The following is a 21,692-nucleotide window of genomic DNA, read 5'->3' as shown; positions in this document are numbered from 1 at the left end:
CCGTTGGTAGGATATACGTGCATTTATTTTCCAGCGATTGAACGTTAGCTAGCAGGACATAAAGGCAAAAGGCAGATTAGCCACTCATCACTTGATCCTGACAAAGCACCCTGATCTTTTTCTGCGAAATCTCAGTTTTCTTCTCCAGTGAATGATGGGGTTCTGGGACTGGTCAGGTGTCTGTAGTATATCCCTCCCCTCCGACTCATTGAAGAAAAACTCTTTGTCTAATCTGAGGTGAGTAATCACAGTTCTGATGTCCAGAAGCTCTTTTTGGTCATAAGAGATGATAGCAGCAACATTATGTACAAAACAAAACAAGTGCGAAAACACTAACAAAATAGCATGGTTTGTTAAGAGCCGATAAGACGGCAGCCATCCCCTCCGGCGCCATCATTGTCAATTGATATTGAAAGGGTTACTTTACCTCAGGACATAAAACAATCTCATTATTATATGATTATATAAACTAAGGACATATCCTCATGCTTATATATACAAATATATATGGCACAAATCTATTAGGCACAAATAAGGGATAATCTCATGTGTTATTATGTGGCAGTTAAATTAAGAAGCCACCTATACAATAAAAATGACCACATTCTAGGTAAACACTTACACAGTACACAACCTTTGAGTGTGGTTTGGTAAGTAATAAACTTGTTAACAATGTTGGCACCTACATATAAATAGTTTTTTCACATAAGCCACTTACAATCACCAGCAACACTTTATCAAAAACAGCAGAGCACAAAGTAGGGTAATTGGTAGCAGCTACGCTGAAAGCATACTGTATGTATAACTGTTAAATTGCCATATATATCTAATTCTAGATAATGAAGCAGTGGCTTCAGCTTGTAAAACAAATACCCTGTGGTTACCAACAGTGCATATTGATGGCAATTACGTGGTATGTAGCATATGTGTAAACTATACTGTGTGTTATTCAATCTGCACAAAGAGAGAGTGCTGACCGTATGGGCACTCTGCTTGTTTCTAAATATACTTGCCACACAAAAAGCTGTTAACATACACACAAGCCTCATCTAAAGCGTTTAAGTCATTGCGGCAAGCAACATGTTAACATCATTATAACATCATTTCATCAAGCAAAATACATTTACATTTACATTTAAGTCATTTAGCAGATGCTCTTATCCAGAGCGACTTACAAATTGGTGCATTCACCTTATGATATCCAGTGGAACAACCACTTTACAATAGTGCATCTAAATCTTTTAAGGGGGGGGGGGGGGGGGGTTAGAAGGATTACTTTATCCTATCCTAGGTATTCCTTAAAGAGGTGGGGTTTCAGGTGTCTCCGGAAGGTGGTGATTGACTCCGCTGTCCTGGCGTCGTGAGGGAGCTTGTTCCACCATTGGGGTGCCAGAGCAGCGAACAGTTTTGACCGGTCTGAGCGGGAACTGTGCTTCCTCAGAGGTAGGGGGGCCAGCAGGCCAGAGGTGGATGAACGCAGTGCCCTTGTTTGGGTGTAGGGCCTGATCAGAGCCTGAAGGTATGGAGGTGCCGTTCCCTTCACAGCTCCGTAGGCAATCACCATGGTCTTGTAGCGGATGCAAGCTTCAACTGGAAGCCAGTGGAGAGAGCGGAGGAGCGGGGTGACGTGAGAGAACTTGGGAAGGTTGAACACCAGACGGGCTGCGGCGTTCATAACTCATTAGATGGCATACTGTATGTGTATTCACAGGCACACACATTAGTATGTTAAAGGTGGCATCTGCGATTGCTACATACATTTTAGGACTTTTCCATTCATGATATATAGCCATTGGTTCTTGACGAGTATACTTTATAAATGCCCCATGAGCTTAGTTAAACTCTCTATTCCCATCAGAACACCAAATTTAAGCTTGGTTTACTTCTTTGTTCGTAAACAATGTAATTGTAAACAATAACTGTATAGCCTCAAAACATTGATTAAAACTATCATGGATGGTCAGTCCTGCATCTATAGCGCTGTCAATTCATTTGAGAATGTTTACATTTTTTCAGGCCCATCTCTCAACAGTGGTGGGATGTATACTTTGTTATTGCAGATTGCCTCTTTTAAGACATACTTATTTAAACGCATGCAGTGTAGGCACACATATTAGCACTCTGGGTAAATATCCTTGGATAAATAACCCATTAAACACAACACAGATCATTCATGTGTTGCTTTATGAAAGTCTCAATCTTCCTCAAGTACAAATGTCTGTCTATACGGCTGAGATGAAGAAGAAAAAACCGTTCTTACTTCTAAAATAAAACAGATATTTAACTTGGCTCAGGGTTAGTTTTAGCTTCTGATGGTAATGATATTATAAAATGACTACTGGACAAACCCCATAAATAACTCCACTGTGTGGTTTCCAGACAGATAGAATGCTGCCTAGGAAGTACAGGTTTACAAATGCATCTTGTTGAAGGCACAAACTCTCACTGTGAATTCACTCCAATCCCCACTGAAAAGTATAATGAAATTTGAAAAGTTCCCTTATCAGACATTGGCCCAGCTTCTTTAATATAATTTACATTTTAAATCTGTTTTGGAAAGGAGAGTAACTGCTCTTTCCCAAGAAGGACTTTTTATTTCATTATCTCATGTTTTGTTAAGCTAAAATATCTACCTGGAACTGAATTTGCATTAATGTTTTCTTTAAAAGATTTACCACCAGTTGCCCTATGAATGATCTTATTAGGGGGGCCCAATTGCAGTACGGTATGTAAAAACATGGACAGAGCCAAATACTGTATCTCAGCTTACAAAGCTTCTGCTAATATTTAATAGTCATAGATCATAGAGATACAAAATAATGTCATTCATATTTCATTACTATAGCGCAAATCGATTTAATTAGTACCGAAAAAATAAACACATTTGAATTTCAGTTAATTTCGTAAATTACTATACTGTAAATCGAGATTCAAAGTGGAGAGATTAGGTTATGATTATCATTAAAGTATAGGGGCCAGATTTGAAATATATGACTAACCATAATATCATATGATTGCAGTTACATCAGGTCATGGCCCTAAACGGTATGTCCAAATAAACTGACCGGTAATCACAGAGCAAGAGAGAGAGTGGAGAATTCCTCTCTAATCAGGCAGTGGAAGAGGTATTCCCAGTCAGTCTGGGTCAGTGGCGTGTTGGTCCTCTCTCTCTTTTCCTTTTGTGTTTTGACACATTAATATTCACCATATGCACTGTCAGTCCTTTCAGAGCCGCGCTTCATTTATGCTCTGTGGTGTGGGTAAACAGTGTGCCCAGCTGCTGTTTTTAGACAGCTCTGCTCTCTTCTCTCATATGTGTTGGCTCACACGTGCACCCAAATAGGCCTAGTGTGTGTCAGAAACCAGGAATCCACAAACCCAGTCCAACCACTTCTATAAACATCCTACTACAAAGCAGACGCTATAAAACAGGAGCTCATTATATATACTTTTTTATCTAACGTCAGTTTGTTATATTGATCGACAACTTTATGTCGTAAAATGTACGCAAAGCAGGCAGGTGGAATTATGTTAAGGAGATTACATATTGTTCCCTCTCGGGTGACATTAGGACTATTGTGACTATCACAATTCTACAGACACAGAGCCATACCTTAAAGGGATTACTTTTTTAGACAATTTCAAGAAGTTTGAATATTGACTCAAGTCTGCATCAAAATTGCTGTATGGATCACAGGAAAAGGACCTGGATTTGATTGTTTCCTGTCCATTGTGAACTGCCTGGCCTGCTAGAATAGTAGATGTTTTCAACAGAACAGAACAACTTATTTTCTGTGAAATTCCGAAAGCAGAGTGCTGGGCCAGGCCTCTACAGACTTTACTGTACTGTACCTTGAGGAATATGACCAGTTTCTGGATCTGCCAGTACTCAGAGGACAGGTTTGTGTTGCTCTCCGGCCGGTGCTCTGGCTGCTCCTTGTCCTCCTCACTCTCAGATGAACTCTCGCTGAAGTCATCGGCGCCTCCTCCTGGGGTCTTACTGAAGAACACAGACACAGCAGGAGATAAGAATCAACATCAGGTTTTGTGTAACAGCTATACAAGTACATATCCATACACAGGAAGGGTTTAAACTTTAAATATTATATCAGTATATTATACACATAACAAAATATGAAGTTTTCCTTTTGGGATTTAAAATAACTGCAAGATTATTCTATACAATAAGCACCATTAACAATCTAAAGTTAATCGGAATTGTCAGGTTTGAACTTTCTCACAATCTAAGCAGCAGCAGCCATGAATAGAGAGAGGGATTAAAGTAATGGGTAAACTGGAGTCGTCATCATACTAAACAAAGCAGGCCTCTCTTTTTCTACCGTAGCCTTCATACTATAAACGGCAACAGAAATGCAGATGGCTTTTAAAGTCAGTTGCACCACTCAAATAACTGTATCATGAAAACTGCGCACCGCGGAGCAATGAAATTTGGTACACGTTCAAATGGGGCCGCGGGGAGATGGTTCCTATTTACACAGATAGCATTTCCAGGGGAGGCCATTATCAGAGGAAATCAGCCGATATGACCGTTTCTCAGGCAACGCAGATGGGCCATGATAAACACTGAACCAAGCCTTAATTAAGCAGTGAAGCACTGTTCCGATGCGTCTGCTTTGACTACTGGCCTGGAGTAATGCTAGTAGGCTCCCAAAGGTCCCTTTCTGTACGTGTACCAAGTTTCACTTGTTCAAGGCGGGGAAAAGCTATCAGCAGAACAGTGGCTAGAGTCGACCCAGTAACTTTACTAGCGGACCTGTATACACTGGCAGTCACAATTATGGGGACAGCTGGAAACATCGCTGCCAGGCACCAGAGGAAAGGCAGGGAAAGCATACATCAGACCCATACATTGGCTTATATAAAAACACTTATTATCAGTTTCCACAGAAGCTATCACTACGGGTCAAAGAGTTGTGCCAAACTTTTTTTCTGTGACTTCAGCAATCTCTTTCCTGTAAGCTGCTTGCTCTTCTGTAGGACTAGAAGGGTTCCTCACTTATGAAGTGTGAGGAGAAAACCCCACCAGGTGACTTACCTTTTATGAGACGACTGGACTGCCTACCAGGTGAGGAAGACACAGAGAAATCTGCTTTCTTCTGCATCTTCTCCTCCGTCTCAGCAAACTTCTCATTTGCTGCACTCCTTTTGGATTTCTTCTCATCTGCTTCCCTAGAAAATGTTTATAAAATAAGAGGGGACATCATTATGCGTTTTTCTATTTTGGAAATAGTTATTTATCGTAACATATCATCATCATTTATGCACTGAGGGAGAAGAGGGATGCAGGGATTTTGGGCTTTTTTGTTGTTGCCATTTTAGATAGCTTTTATCCAGAGCCAGCTGCCTCAAAATGGGGACACTTATCACAAGGTACAGCACAAAAGCTCAAACCCCTGCTAGATCTATTTATCAATCAAAGAACATGTGATACATCATTTTTGTGAATTTTACTCCTGCGCCCAACTTTTCTGTCTGTGATTGTACAGTGGGGTTCCAAGCAGGGAACACATCGATTAACTGGGATCGTCCATATAATCAGGAATATTTGTGCTTGCCCTGAAAAATGTAAAGCCATATAAACCATCTCTTTATAATGTGTGACTGCTGGCATGTGGAGAAGAGTGCGCGACTCCAGCATCACTTCCTTCTTAAAATCTCGTCTATTGGAGCATAAAGTTCCCAAAGGCATACAGAACGTGTAGCGTTGCAAATATTCCAAAGACCTCTAATATATTGAGTGGAATTATCACATACTCATATGGTGATGCAAGACCGAGGTTCTTCCATTTCAAAGATGGTTCTAATTGTTTTTTGCCGCCTGGCTTGTTCTGCACAAGCTGTTGTCTCGCCTTCTCATGCACATTATTTTCCTGATGCTCGTAGGGCCTCTGGGGTTGGCCTTGTTCCTCTGTATCAACCGATTCCACATGTTGGATCTTTCGTGTTGATGGAGGTTCTTCTTGAACGGCAGAATCCTGTTGAGGAAAAAAATAAGTGAGGAAAAAGGACCTCTCAATTTGCACCGAAATGCTAGCAGTGAAATATACAATAAATATGGGCCGTAAAATTATATGGACTTGGGTCGTTAAAAAGTTCTTCTTCTGAATGATTGTTCTTTTAACAAAGTCTTCAGTCCTTTTGTGATTTTTTCAAGTTATAAAGGATATTTTCCATTCTGCAGCTGACATGTTGCCTCCTTATCCAGTTATTTGAGAGACACATCACACATTGGTGTCTGAAAGGGTGCCATTCAATTATTCTCAGCCCAAGAAGAACCATGTAAAAACTAATCAGGGTTTGTATCAGTGACTGTTCATAAAACAGAACTTTCTCAACATTCCGTACTGCAGCAGAATAACAATTCAGCCTTTATTATTGAGCGACAGTAATAAAATAACACATTCCCAGTGCTTTACTACACAGAAGAGGTTCCCCTCTATTAACTGGCTGAACAATATCAAGCGTTTATTGTTTCTTTACATTCCTCGTGCTAAAATCTTGCAGCTTGTCACAGACAAAGGAGCGCCTTTGTGTCACTGTTATTCAGAGATGATTTTTACGTTTTTGAAGGTCTTTTTAGCCAACTTTACAACCTAACATAAGAATGCCAACAGGACACATATGCATGGTTCGCAGGCAGGGATTGTATTTTAATCACAGGCACCTGCTAGGCAGAAAATAGCTCGCCTCAGACTACCATTGCTTGCAATAAGCAACCTTTTTTTTTTTTTAGAAGTAAACGGGGAGAAAGAATTAACATGGAATATTATGGACGTGTTCGTACGCTCGGCGCAAGCACGCTCGGTCACTTTCCAAAACCGTCTTGTTTGTCATAAAACCCAAAGTGACCTGCTGTTGGAACAATGCAGGCCAATTCAGGCCACTATGGCTGCATTTCAGGTGTCCAACCGTACCTCTTTTTTTATGATACCTGAAATGGACAGAAGGAAACATTCCAAACTCTATGGCACGTTACAGCAGCACACATAGCACAGCACAGGGACGGCTCTGTCAGAGCAAGTGCACAGACACTTTAAGCAGGTCTGACGCCTGCCTGCCCGCAACTCTCCACAGACTTCTGCCGGACTCGGCAACACTTTTTTTTATACTACAGGCGACTTCCAAATCATTACATTGGCACTATTCATCTTTCTCCACTTGTGCCTTGTTCCAAGCCCTCGCTGAGAGACCCGAGACTCCAAATATTTACACATGTTTATTGGACTTGTATCCATTGTATCTAATTACTTTCTCCATACAGTGATGGAAAATAAGCTAAATAGTAGCTGTCAGTGGAAGAGCTGTGCGAGGCTCTGTGTGGAGAGTGAACATGACAGCAGAGCTAGATTGATTTCAGGATTTGAATAACAAAATTCTGAGGGTGCTTTTGCATTTTTGCATGTGATCACGCATGCATAACACAGACAGACACCATGTCCAATTTATAATCACGTCGTAGTTTCAAAAACGAGTCAGTCCAACACTACACTGAGAAGTTGAGTATCGGACTGCGGTGTGTGTCCCTGGTGCTGCACTCTTCTCCTCTGGCTGCCTCTAGCTTATTTGATTGAGAATGTCTGATCTAATAAAACTGTGAAAAATTATCTGCTTCCTCAATGCTGGAAACGAGTAGATCATGTTCAGAGATTGGTGTTGTTATCTTTGGCTATCAATCTGTCAGCCTTCATGTTGACTTGGAACACCACCACTTTGGGCTCTTAGTGCTGCAATCAGAGAGCGGGTCCCAGCCGGAGCTATTTCAGATAGTGTTTCTGACCTGACACGGACTAGAGCCTATTCCTTTCATGGGCCACTCGGAAGGGATCTTGTCCTCAAGAGTGAGTGCAATTACTTTATTACTGTATGTCTGAAAAGGTTTATACAGTACTGTACAGCAGTGCCTGTTGCACCATAACAATTATATTGTCAATCAATAGAAAATACCTTTATCTGCAATCAAATCAGCAGTCACTGCTGAGTCAAGCTGATCATTTCACACATAAGAGGTGTATTTTAAGTAATGCTGAGAGAAAATAGTTTGGTGGGGCGTAAAAAGGCCAGAAAAACATGGCCTGAATTGAGTGCAGAACACTCCATTACATCACCATGCCATGATTTGGATATTACTGTAGTAACTTCATAGGAGAAAGAAGTATGCAGAGAAAACCTGTGACTTAACTCATTCACAGTTGTGTTTTACGGCCTACTGTCCATCATCCTCAGAACGACCGACGGATTCAGCCTCATAGCATCACTCAGCACAGACACAGGACTCATAAAACATTAAAGCCTGGATGGCCTTTTTACACAGTGAGCGCAGCATCCTGGCACTGCTCATTGGGGTTTATACATCCCTTACTTACCCTTCACTCAACTCAACCCATCTCCGTGGCACTAAAAGTTCTATCACCAGCTATAAATACAGCAAAGTTGCAGGTCAAGCACAATTCAATTTAAAGAAATTATGAGGTGGCTCCTTTTCATTAATAATGTAGTTATTTCGCCCCACTTTATATCTGCAAACTTTATTATTGTGATAACATCTATTAATTTATTTTAAAGAGAAAAACTTGTAGAAAGGGGTAAAAGGAAAAATCTGTCTTAATAATCAAATTTCTGTTTCAATAGCTCAAGTACAGAATTATCGTGATCATAAAGCAGCCCAGGAGAAATCATCAGGAGCAACATTGATAATAGTCTTTGCTAACAGAAATTAACGATGTAAAGTGGAAAATACTATTATTAGTTAAGGTACACTATTTGTTGAAACTAGTTTACCCATAAGACTGTCCAAATAGACAAAAGGAAACAAATAAATATACAAATATATATATCAATATAATTATATAAATTATATAAAATATTTGGTGTCATTTCCTAGAGTATAAATACTATGTAGAACGTGTATAGCAAGCTGTATAGTTAGCTTGACTTTAAATTATATAACATTTTCCAACAATACATCATTGAGTCACTCATGACAAAAAATATGTCCAAATATTCAGATGATAAACACATTTTTTTCCCACCAAAGCTTGAAGCCATTATTTGTTAATTCATCAAATCACTTAAGCAGGAAACAGCACTACTGAATGAATCACTGGCATTTCAGAGCAACACATGATTCTGTCTGTGTGAGTAACTGGACTGTTTTATTAGAATATTTTTACATTCTTTTCAACTGGGGTGATTTGGAAAGTAAGGTTAGGTACTGAGGCTACAGCTTCAGAGAATTTTCGTTTCAATCTGACAACCAGACACTAGCTCATAAGTGAGGATGAGTGCAGATACTGATTCACAATCTCAAACTCACTCTACTACGTATAACAGAATATAATATATGATCAGTCAAATGCGTACTGCTTCATCGGGTTACCGACAGAGAAAATATTACTCAGAGAAAACAACAACCTGTTGTTTGAGGTACTGCTCCTCCATGTCAAAACCTACCTGTTTATTTATGTTCTCAGCAAAATGGGGAGACTTGCTTTTCAGAAGTGTTACCAGGTCTTTGTAAACATTGCTTGTTCTGTCATAGCCATTTTCCTCACCCTCCTGGCTTATGCCCTGTGAAGACAAAGATGACATTTGATGTATCAAATAAATATTACAGTATTACCATCTGTCAGAACAACTGAGGTTAGAGTGCCAAGGTTTCAAAATGCAGCTTCACAGGCTGGAATTCAAAACCATTGTGCACAGCCTCTAACCACTACACACATTATGCTAAACTGTGTTAATATACCGTCAATGTCAAACATGTTGGAATACGGGTTTCAGTGTCCTGAACTGAACCATTTCCAGGTGAGGAAAGGGAGACGGGAAACATACTAACGGGCAGGCAGGCAGTGACGGAGGGAGTGAAAGACACTGAGCCATGTAAAATGTTCTCTTTATTAATTGCACACACGTTACGGTCAATGGGGTCGTTTTAAACGTTTACCACCACAGGGCAAACTTGGAATCCAACCATACAATGAACATTACATCAGTACATAAATCGCTAAACTTTTCAGTGACACTTATGTAATGTTTCGGAAACTTTATGGGCAATCGTTAAGGAGACATTGTATAGCTTAAAAAATTATATTAATATGAATACATTTGTTGACTTTCCGTGCTTGTTCATAACAATTGCCAAATAAACAGGTGCTGAAATATGTAGATTATTACATCCATTGATGCCTAAAGCATTTATGACAAAACACATCCTGTAGACCAGAAAGAAAATCTAATGCTGAGTGTAGAACACGCCTGACTAAAATTCAGGTAATGAAAACTGACATTCAGTGACACTAATCTATCTCTAGCTATCTTACCCCGTTGAGAAAGACTCCAGCTGTGCTGAAGGTGCAAGGGTTGAGTGTCACACGGCTGTATCACCAGGTAACAGATTTCACCATGCACTTGCCTTCAAGGAGGAGTGTGACAGCCATTGGTGAATTCATAATCTACAGAAAAAGAAGAAAATGCCAGAGCACGTCAGTTCAGTGTTCACTGTACGTTAATCAAGACAGTATACAATAGTGCTCGATAGGGAATTAGGTGCAAAACGCAGCATCATATACTGCAAAATACATCATACTGGCTGTATTTCTGTATTTTGAAAACTGGGCAGCTACAAAGGGAAGCACAGCCAAGAGCTGCCCAGTGACACAAGCCTATCAGACGAGCTAAATTACTTCTATGCTCGCTTCAAGGCAAGGAAACATGCATGATAGCATCAGCTGTTCCGGATGTGTGATCACGCTCTCCGTAGCTGATGTGAGTAAGACCTTTAAACGGGTCAACATCCACAAGGACGCAGGGCCAGACAGATTACCAGGACATCTACTCCGAGCATGCGCTGACCAACTGGCAAGTGTCTTCACTGATATTTTCAAGTCTGTAATACCAACATGTTTCAAGCAGACCACCATAGTCCCTGTGCCCAAGAACACTAAGGTAACCTGCCAAAATGACTACAGACCTGTAGCATTCACGTCTGTAACCATGAAATGCTTTGAAAGGCTGGTCATGGCCATTTATCCCAGAAACCCTAGATCCACTCCAAATTGCATACCACACCAACAGATCCACAGATGATGCAATCTCTATTGCCCTTTCCCACCTGGACAAAAGGATGTGAGAATATTATTCATTGACTACAGCCCAGTGTTCAAAACCATAGTTCCCTCAAAGCTCATCACTAAGCTAAGGACCCTGGGACTTAACACCTCCCTCTGCAACTGGATCCTTGACTTCCTGACGGACTTCCAGATGGTAAGGGTAGGTAACAACACATCCGCCACGCTGATCCTCAACACGTGGGCCCCTCAGGGGTGCGTGCTCAGTCCCCTCCTGTACTCCCTGTTCACTCATGACTGCATGGCCAGGCACGACTCCAACACCATCATTAAGTTTACCGATGACACAAAAGGGGTAGGCCTGATCACCGACAACGATAAGACACCCTATAGGGGGGAGGTCAGAGACCTGACCGTGTGGTGCCAGGACAACAACCTCTCCCTCAACATGATCAAGACAAATTACTACATGAAAAGGAGGACCGAGCACGCCCCCATTCTCATCGACAGGGCTGTAGTGGAGCAGATTGAGAGATTCAAGTTCCTTGGTGTCCACATCACCAACAAACAATCATGGTCCAAACACACCAAGACAGTCGTGAAGAGGGCACGACAAAACCTATTCCCCCTCAGGAGACTGAAAAGATTCGGCATAGATCCTCAGATCCTCAAAAGGTTCGACAGCTGTACCACCAAGAGCATCCTGACTGGTTGCATCACTGCCTGTTATGGCAACTGCTCGGCCTCCGACCGCAAGGCACTACAGAGGGTAGTGCGTACGACCCAGTACATGACTGGGGCCAAGCTTCCTGCCATCCAGGATCTCGGTGTCAGAGGATGGCCCTAAAAATTGTCATAGACTCCAGCCACCCTAGTCATAGACTGTTCTCTCTGCTACTGCATGGCAAGCGGTACCGGAGCGCCAAGTCTAGGTCCAAGAGGCTTCTTAACAGCTTCTACCCCCACGCCGTTAGGCTCCTGAACATCTAATTAAAGGGCTACTCTCTGTTTATTATCTATGCATAATCACTTTAACTCTACGTACTTGTACATATTTCTTTTGTTATTTTACTGCTGATGTTTAATTATTTGTTACTTTTATTTTTTATTTTCCAATTTTTACTTTAAACAAACTTCTTAAAGCGTTGTTGGTTAAGGGTCTGTAGGTAAGCATTTCACTGTAAGGTTGTATTGTTGTATTTGGCGCATATGACAAATACATTTGATTTGATTTGAACTTGATTGCTGACATGCAAAACATTTTGGGACTCTATCAACAATGGGCTAATGAAACAAATGAAACATAGACTAAAGAAACAAATACCAAAATATAGTTTTTGGGTGGAGTTTTCCTTTAAGGTATGTAGGAGGAGAGGATCAGGGGGAAAATAAAGTTCCAATACAGGTTCAAAGAGTGCAGTATCACAGGAAGAGAAATCATCGAGGGTGCCTGAGCTGCCAGCGAGGATGATGGATCATTCCACCATAGAGAGAGCACAAGTCTGCGTCCCAAATAGCACCATATTCCTTATAGAGTGCGCTACTTTTGACCAGGACCTAAAAGGCTCGGGATAAAGTATTTTACAGTATAGGGAATAGGTTGCCATTTGGGACAAAGCCTAGGTCTGAAGACAGCAGCCCAGGTTACTTAGAGCTCGCTGTGATTTCACTCTCTGATAAATCATCCTCTGAAAACAGCTAGGCTGCAGAGCATCGTGACACACGAACCACCATATTTTAATGTGCCCAGTATCACAGGTTGGAGGCTATTTACATAGAAGGTTTAAATGTTCCTCTGCGTAAGGGGACACATTTTTCAAAATACTGAATTGATCACTGTGGTTCTGTGATATGTAGGGGAGGTATGTTTTTTTGCCGAAAGTTGAATTGTTATGGCATTGCAAATCTGCCGCGCCGACTAAGGCAAGTAAAACAATTATTAATGTCTCAGTAAACTGAAATCTGACATATATAATGACTTCCATGTTTTTTAGGGGTGAACACAGACATTTTATATTTTTAGAATATCCTAGTATTACCCCCTAATAGCAATCGCTTTCATTCACACCCACCAAAAATTGTGAAATATGAAGATAACTCAAACCTGATGTATATTGAACAGACTTCAACACCTTTTTCTCCCCTTCACTGCAGAAGTGTTTCAACAGCTCGACATCATTCTTCACTGTGGCAGGACTAAGCCCAACCTCCCTGTACAAAAAAACAACAAAAACCGGTACAGATAATTAATCTTGGGCCCATTTGTGGTTCTTCTATCTAGTAAGAAACTGTTTCTAATCAGAGTCAACCCCATGTGTTTGGACTTGTCTGAAGTCAAGTGGGAGTCAGTGTGTATTAAGATAGATTGATTCGTTATTGATAGATAGAGAAGCAGACAGAGTGAGGAGGAGGAAAGGAACCCACTGGGAGATCTGCTTCAGGGAGTTGCTGAGGAGTTGAGTGTCCAGCTGCTGCAGCAGGATGAGCAGCTTCACTTTGATCTCTTTCTCCTTGGCCTGGTCCCCCTCCTTCACCTTCTCCAGGAGACGCAGCAGAGCTGTCCTCCCCATCCACTGTTGCAAAACTAGGCCTCAGCATCTTCGCAACAGGGTCTCTGTTGGCTACAAATTACAGTAAAAATTGTTTAGTATTTTTTTCCAAATATCTTTATTTTACCAGATTGTTCCATTGAGGCCTTATTTAAAAGGGAATCCTGGTCTGGGGTAATATAGACATACAGTATGTTTTCCATACAGTATGTTTTCCTTACTCAAACTAACATAGCTATTAGCTAGTACCACATTATGGCTTTGGGGTACAGTAAATATAACTGTGAAGTATTGCAAACATAATCTGATGCCAGTTTCTAATTGGATAAAAGTAGAAGATAACAAGGACAAACTAATTATGTCCGTGGCTTTATGGGAAGTATGCAGCCCGACTACTTGGGAACAAATGGGATCCAAATCTCATTCTGTGGTTTACATGGTTTACCTTCCAGACAAGCTCAGACCTCCTTCAGCCTCTTATCCTTTGCCAGCTGCACTATTTTGGAGAGCTGACTAAAACTGTGCACAGAAATGCTCGGAGGAGTGATTTGCAACATACTGTAGGACGCCCATCCTTGTCTGTTTCCTGTGACTTTACCGTAGGGCAACTAAAAAGTAGAGAAACACACTCATATTTTTAAGTATAAACTGGTAACAAACACAACATTTTATTTTTCTATCTTGGCACACTTTTCCTATTCTACCGTGTCTGTGCTAATATCATAAATATGCTTTTTGGAAAGAAAAGTAATGTTCTCAGTGTTCACAATTTCCACTTTCCTGTTATCAGTGAAATCTACAGCAGCTAAGTGCCAACTGTAGGATAACAAATGGGTGTGCTGTGCTGGTAACTTTAATTATTTACTAGGACCACTGCTTATACCTAATGTATAGATTTGTTTGTAAAACATCAGTTATTTGATTAAGTAGAGGTTGTCAAGAAATATGGGTGTATAAACCCCATTTATTTTACTTAAAGCCACAATCTGGAGTTTGTGTTTCAGCAAAGAGCAACCCTGCCGCTTTAAGGAGGATATCCCCTATTTCTACATGTGTAACTGTTTTAGCACTTACCTATACTGTAGTTTGATATCTCAAGACAGTTGTTGGTCCATATCCCACATATTTAGATACTTTTCTCTGAATATCATGTTATGCCATTTGCCCATAGGATCACATTAACGTTTGAAATATATCTAAAATACCTTAGAACCACACATATCTATGTCCTAATACACCAAAATTACATGTAAATACCTTGGAGAAATTACTTTTTTGAATAAATATATATTTTTTTATGCTTACAGTGCCTTCAGAAAGTATTCACACCCCTTGACTTTTTCCACATTTTTATTGTGTCACAAAAGTTGGATTAAAATGGATTTAATTGTCATTTTTTTGGTCAACGATCTACACAAAATACTCTGTAATGTCAAAGTGGAAGAACATTTCTGACATTTGCAAAACATTTATGAAAAACGTAAACACTAATGATATCTTGATTAAAGAAAGATTCAACCCCCTGAGTCAATACATGTTAGAATCACCTTTGAATAAGTCTTTATGGGTAAGTCTCTAAGAGCTTTCCATACCTGGATTCTACAACATTTGCCTATTATTCTCTTCACAATTCTTCAAGCTCTGCCAAATTGGTTGCTGATCATTGCTCAACAACCATTTTCAGGTCTTGCCATAGATTTTCAAGCAGATTTAAGTCAAAGGAACATTCACTGTCTTCTTGGTAGGCAACTCCATGGTAGATTTGGCCTTGTGTTTTAGGTTATTGTCCTGCTGAAAGGTGAATTCATCTCCCAGTGTCTGGTGGAAAGCAGACTGAACCAGGTTGTCACGGTTGTCGTAGGGTAGAGTGGACCAAAACGCAGCAGGAATATGTGCACTCATCTTCTTTTATTAAATGGACAAAGAACGTAAACCAAAACAAACATGTACACAAAAAAACACAACGACGAATAACAGGCCGGTAAGGCACAAAACTATACACAGCACAATCTCCCACAAAAAACCCATGAAAACAAACTCCTAATTATAGGACCTTCAATCAGAAGCAACGATAACCAGCTGCTTCCAATTGAAGGTCCAACCCCAATAAACTAAACATAGAAATAGACTAGACTAGACAGAACATAGAAATACACTAACATAGAACATTGCCCAAAAACCCCGGAATACATAAATCAAACACCCCTCTACATAGACACACACCTCGAACCACATTAACCAAATACCCCCTGCCACGTCCTGACCAAACTACAATAACAAATAACCCCTATACTGGTCAGGACGTGACAGTACCCCCCCCCCCCCCCCCCCAAAAGGTGCAGACCCCAGATGCACCTCACACAAATAAAAAAAAAATCACCCCAAAACAAAAATAAAAATAAATCCCCTAAACTAAAGGGAGGGAAGGGAGGGTGGCTGCCGTCACCAACGGCTCCTGTGCTACACCCCCCCCCCCCTCCTCAAACCTCCTACAGTGGAGGTGGCTTAGGCTCAGGCCTTAATCCCCTCCCGGACCAAACCACCCCCACTGCATACCTCTGCCTGAGGCCAGTCACTGAAGACCCTGGACTGGGCTCTGGGAGCTTTGGACTGTAGGGTGACTCTAGGAGCTCTGGACTGTAGACCGACTCTAGGAGCTCTGGACTGTAGGCAGACTCACTCGGTTCCGGGCTGTAGGCAGACTCACTCGGTTCCTGACTGTAGGCCGTCTCACTCGGTTCCTGACTGTAGGCCGTCTCACTCGGTTCCTGACTGTAGGCCGTCTCACTCGGTTCCTGAATGTAGGTCGTCTCACTCGGTTCCTGAATGTAGGTTGTCTCACTCGGTTCCGGATTATACACAGTTGCCGGATACTCTGGACGGGGTACTGTTGCCGGATACTCTGGACGAGGTACTGTTGCCGGATACTCTGGACGGATCAATGTCGCCGGACACTCTGGACGGGGCACTGTCGTCGGATACTCTGGACGGAGTACTGTCGTCGGAAGCTCGGGACTGAGCTGACGCACTGGAAACCTAGTGCGTGTGGCTGGTAGTGGAGGTACCAGACTGGAGACATGCATTTTAAGGCTAGTGCGAGGAGCGGGAACAGGCTGAATAGGACTGGGCTGACGCACTGGAAGCCTAATGCGTGGGGCTGTTAGTGGAGCTATCAGACTGGAGACACGCACTTTAAGGCTAGTGCGAGGAGCGGGAACAGGCTGAATTGGACTGGGGTGACGCACTGGAGGCCTGGTGCGTGGTGCTGGTACTGGATATACCGGGCCATGGAGGCGCACTGGCGGTCTCGATCGCACCTCCTGCACAACCCGTCCTGGCTGGATGGAACTAGTAGCCCTGCACGAGCGAAGTGCTGGCACAGGGCGAACTGGGCTGTGCAGGGGCCTGATGGTTGCCGTGCGTAGAGCAGGCGTAGGTTAGCCTGGGCCAAGGAGGCGCACTGGTGGCCAGATGCGCTGCGCAGGCATCCTCCTTCCAGGCTGGATGCCCACTCTAGCACGGCACTTGCGAGGGTCTGGGATCACTCGCACCGGACTGTGCGTGCGCATGGGCGAGATCGTGCGCACTTCCGCATACTCCGGTGCTCTCTTCTCCACCTGCTTCCCATAATAAGCACGGGGAGCTGGCTTAGGTCTACTGCCTGGCCTAGCCAACCTACCCGTGTGCCCCCCCCAAAAAAATTATTGGGGCTGCCTCTCGTGCTTTATCGGCGCGTATATCGCTTCATACCGGCGCCTCTCTGCCTTGGCTGCTTCTATCTCCTCCGGTGGGAGACGGTAGTCCCCAGCCTGGTGCCATGGTCCAGCCCCGTCCAGAATCTCCTCCCATGTCCAATTCCCCTGATAGTCCATATAATTTTTTCGTTGCTCCTTACCCCGCTGCCTGGTCCTTGGTTGGTGGGAGATTCTGTCACGGTTGTCGTAGGGTAGAGTGGACCAAAACGCAGCAGGGATATGTGCACTCATCTTCTTTTATTAAATGGACAAAGAAGGTAAACCAAAACAAACACGTACACACAAAACACAACGACGAATAACAGGCCGGTAAGGACCTTCAATCAGAAGCAACGATAACCAGCTGCTTCCAATTGAAGGTCCAACCCCAATAAACTAAACATAGAAATAGACTAGACTAGACAGAACATAGAAATACACTAACATAGAACATTGCCCAAAAACCCCGGAATACATAAATCAAACACCCCTCTACATAGACACACACCCCGAACCACATAAACCAAATACCCCCTGCCACGTCCTGACCAAACTACAATAACAAATAACCCCTATACTGGTCAGGACGTGACACAGGTTTTCCGATTTTGGCTGTGCTTAGCTCAATTCCGTTTCTTTTTTATTCTGAAAAACTCCTCAGTCGATAACAATAATTACAGCTAATCGGGATCCTAATAAAATGCCAAAATACCAAATACCAGTAATGTGTTGTATTAGATTTGCCCTAAACATAACACTTTGTATTCAGTGTCTTTTTCCAAACATGCTTCCTTCTTTTCACTCTGTCAATTAGATAAGTATTGTGGAGTAACTACAATGTTGTTGATCCATCCTCAGTTTTCTCCTATCACAGCCATTAAACCCTGTAACTGTTTAAAAGTCACCACCGACCCATGGTGAAATCCCTCAGTGGTTTTCTTCTTCTCTGGCAACTGAGTTTGGAAGGACGCCTGTATCTTTGTAGTGACTTGGTGTATTGCTACACCATCCAAAGTGTAAGTAATAACTTCACCGTGCTCAAAGGTATGTTCAATGTCTGCTTTTAAAAATGGTATACTTCTTTGCGAGGCATTGGAAAACCTCCCTGGTCTTTGTGGTTGAATCTGTGTTTGAAATTCACTGCGCGACTGAGGGATGTTACAGATAATTCATTGTATGTGTGGGGTACAGAGGTGAGGTAGCCATTCAACAATCATGTTAAACACTATTTTTGGATCCATGCAACTTATTATGTGACTTGTTAAGCACATTTTTACTCCTGAACTTATTTAGGCTTGCCATAACAAAGGGGTTGAATACTTATTGACTGAAGACATTTCAGCTTTTCATTTTTAATTAATTAATTTGTAAACATTTTGAAAAACACAATTCCACTTTGACATTATGGGGTATTGTGTGTGGGCTAGTGACCAAAAACATCTAAATGTAGTCCATTTTAAATTCAGGCTGTAACACAACAAACCTTGGAAAAAGTCCACTTTTGAATTTATGAAATTACATGTACGTAATTACAGTACTTACTGTATACTTTTGATAAAAATAAGGGGTATTTTAGTCAATTGCATTAAGATCAGTGATTTTAGTATTATGTAAATAATTTGGGATTAACAAATGACACAGTTTGATGATGTATTGGGTTACTGAATCTCTAATAGAGCTCAGTACAGTTTCATTAGCGAAACATTCTAATCTCCAAAACCTGCTTATCATTATCATAATGCACCAATATTAGGAAAAATAAAATGGATACTTTAGTAATTTTGGCTTAATCTGATAGTGTGCCTTCAGTTCTTTATTCAAATATATAAAAATAACATTATGCCGAAAAACAAGATTCAGAAAGTTTGTGTTGCGGTAATAAGATAAATTACAAAAAACATTTTAATAATTACATTTTAAATACATATTGTTTCAGTAAAATGTTTAACTCAGGCCTTTTCATTAGGTAAGAAATGTTAAAACATATCAGAAATTGACTTGTTTAAAAAAAAAATTGGACTTTGAAAACTGATGAGGTAATGAGCATTTTTGCATTGGTAATTATGGAAATAGTGTTAAAATGCATAATATCTGATCAATAAAAACATAACAATAATTATGAAATAGATAAATACAGATCCTAATCTTGGCGATCCAAGAGGAATTATGGAAAATGTGTTTATTGTTGTCAAGTGCCAGTTTTGTGAGAATCACCCATCTAATCACATGCAGACAGCTAGGAAAAATAGCAAAATATCCTGACGAAGTACTGTAGTTTATGTTGTTTTCTGTCCTAGCTACTGAAGTTGAACAAAAAACACATTAATTCAATTGTACATATGAGTCCTGCTGCAGGGCTCTAAATACGTTTTAACTCCATGAAAACATCCCCAGTGAGTAACATTAACATTACACAAACAGCCTGCCTCATGATTACCCGATGTCATACTCTGTTTAGAAATCAGAAGCCTCCAAAGAGCTAGTCCACTGCAGCGGCTCATTGAACACATGTTTAGCCTCCTGAGGGTGTCTGGAGCTGAACTGTTCCACAAACTATAGGATCTCTTTCAGCAGAGACTCGTTGACTGGGGTGATCTCCAGTTTGCCCGTCCCAGAACTTGCTGTGGTCTATTGCAAGGCTCTGGTCAGTGCTACAGTACCCCCATGGTAGCAGCTGAGGCACTGGCAACATCCTGAAACTGTTGTGGTGGAATTGGTGAAAATGACAATTCTAGCTAGACACGTCAACAGAATATAAATTTGCTAGCTACAGTTAAAGTAGACTGGCAGTCATATAAGACTGCAGATGATTAGCTAAGTTTACAGCCTGTTGTTAACTGTGAAAAGGAACAACCGGCTACAGTAGCCAGCTGATCCCATTGCTAACTTAACACCATTCCATCAAAACCTGAAACTTGAAGACATATTTTAAGCGTTTGTACAAATGAACTAATCTGCAAATGTTCTGAGTACAGTGAACATTTATAGTTAAACATTTATATTTTCCATACAGTTTCTATATCTTGCAAACTATCTAACCAACTATTTGAAGTATTTTGTTTGAGGACCACCAGCTAGCTAGCTAGCTATCAAGGTTAGCGGTTAGTCAGTTTCCTTGGAAACAGCCAATTGGAAACCTCCTCCGGTTGCCAGGATGCCACTCAACAACGTAGTGGGAGATAGGTCAAAAGGAACAAAGATTTGAAAAGCAAAACTCTATTCCTCTCTCCCTGCCTGCAGCCTGCTGGTGTGCTATTTACTTTAATACAGTGTGATGCCTTCATGAAGACTTCTGAGGACATCTAAAGTATGATGTCCACAGAACCACACGTTTGAGTGCCTCTTTATAAACTTCCTCTAGGATGGATGTATGATTTGGCTTTGGCTGTGTTTTACAGACAAACATTCTGGGCAAACTGAAAAAAGTATATTTGAAGGAGATTTTACATTTAGGTTCTGCAAATAAAGTAAACCAGACTTGATTCATTCAATAATTGAGATCACTTCACCATTCACCTACTGTATCAAAAATGTAAATTTTCAAGTCAAAAACCATCTCATTTGGCTATAATTTCCAAAGTTGATTATTGAAGTGATTTCATTATTTCAGGTTGGCATATTGTTTTGTTGAGAATTTCCAGGAGAGTGAAATATAGGTATTGGTATGTTTTGAGATTGGTAAACTATACACAAATCAGGCCTAGTTGATTAACCAGATCCAATTGCATATTTTCCTTTTCAGTTAGATGCAAAAGGAAAATAACCAGATGACTTCCAAAGCTTTGATTGTGCACAAGTGTGGAACCTTCCCTTCCTTTAGCCACACAGCCCCATCAGAAGTGAGCTCAGAGTCAGACAGTTAATGGGGCGATCCAGCCTCCACAGAAAGGTAGCTAGTCTGACTCTGCCTTTGTCTCAAATGGCAGCCTATTCCCACCATAGTGCACTACTTTTGACCAGAGGCCTATGGGCCCTAGTTAAAAGTAGTGCACTATATAGGGAAAGAGTGCCATTTATGATGCAGACTCTGTAGACCATGGACTCCTCTACCTTGTATTGGCTAAGCATGTGCCCCAGACCATGATTTATAACTGTGGAGCAGACATGTTTACATTTGATTTGAATAACCCCCTCCTGCTTCATCCTCGCTATGCTGAATGAACAGCCACAATTTGTGCAAATCAGCGCTGTGTGTCTTATTGTCTGGCAGCTGCCTGCCCTGCCCACCCTGCCCAGGCTGTGGTGTCGGATGACTCATTGGGAATGACAACACACACAGAGTATCCCATGGCCCCATGGCCAATAAAACCACTTACAGTGAC

At 41.4% G+C, this 21,692-nt stretch overlaps 1 pseudogene; it reads right to left on the bottom strand.

Annotated features, from left to right (window-relative positions):
• LOC106590022 (outer dynein arm-docking complex subunit 2-like) overlaps positions 1–21,204 on the bottom strand; it is a 68,761-nt pseudogene extending 47,557 nt beyond the window's left edge.
• Between the last annotated feature and the right edge of the window lie 488 nt (positions 21,205–21,692).

This window comes from Salmo salar, chromosome 29, assembly GCF_965601325.2.
Source record: "Salmo salar chromosome 29, fSalSal1, whole genome shotgun sequence".
Lineage (NCBI taxonomy): Eukaryota > Metazoa > Chordata > Actinopteri > Salmoniformes > Salmonidae > Salmo > Salmo salar.
This window is presented reverse-complemented; position numbering and strand designations above follow the sequence as displayed.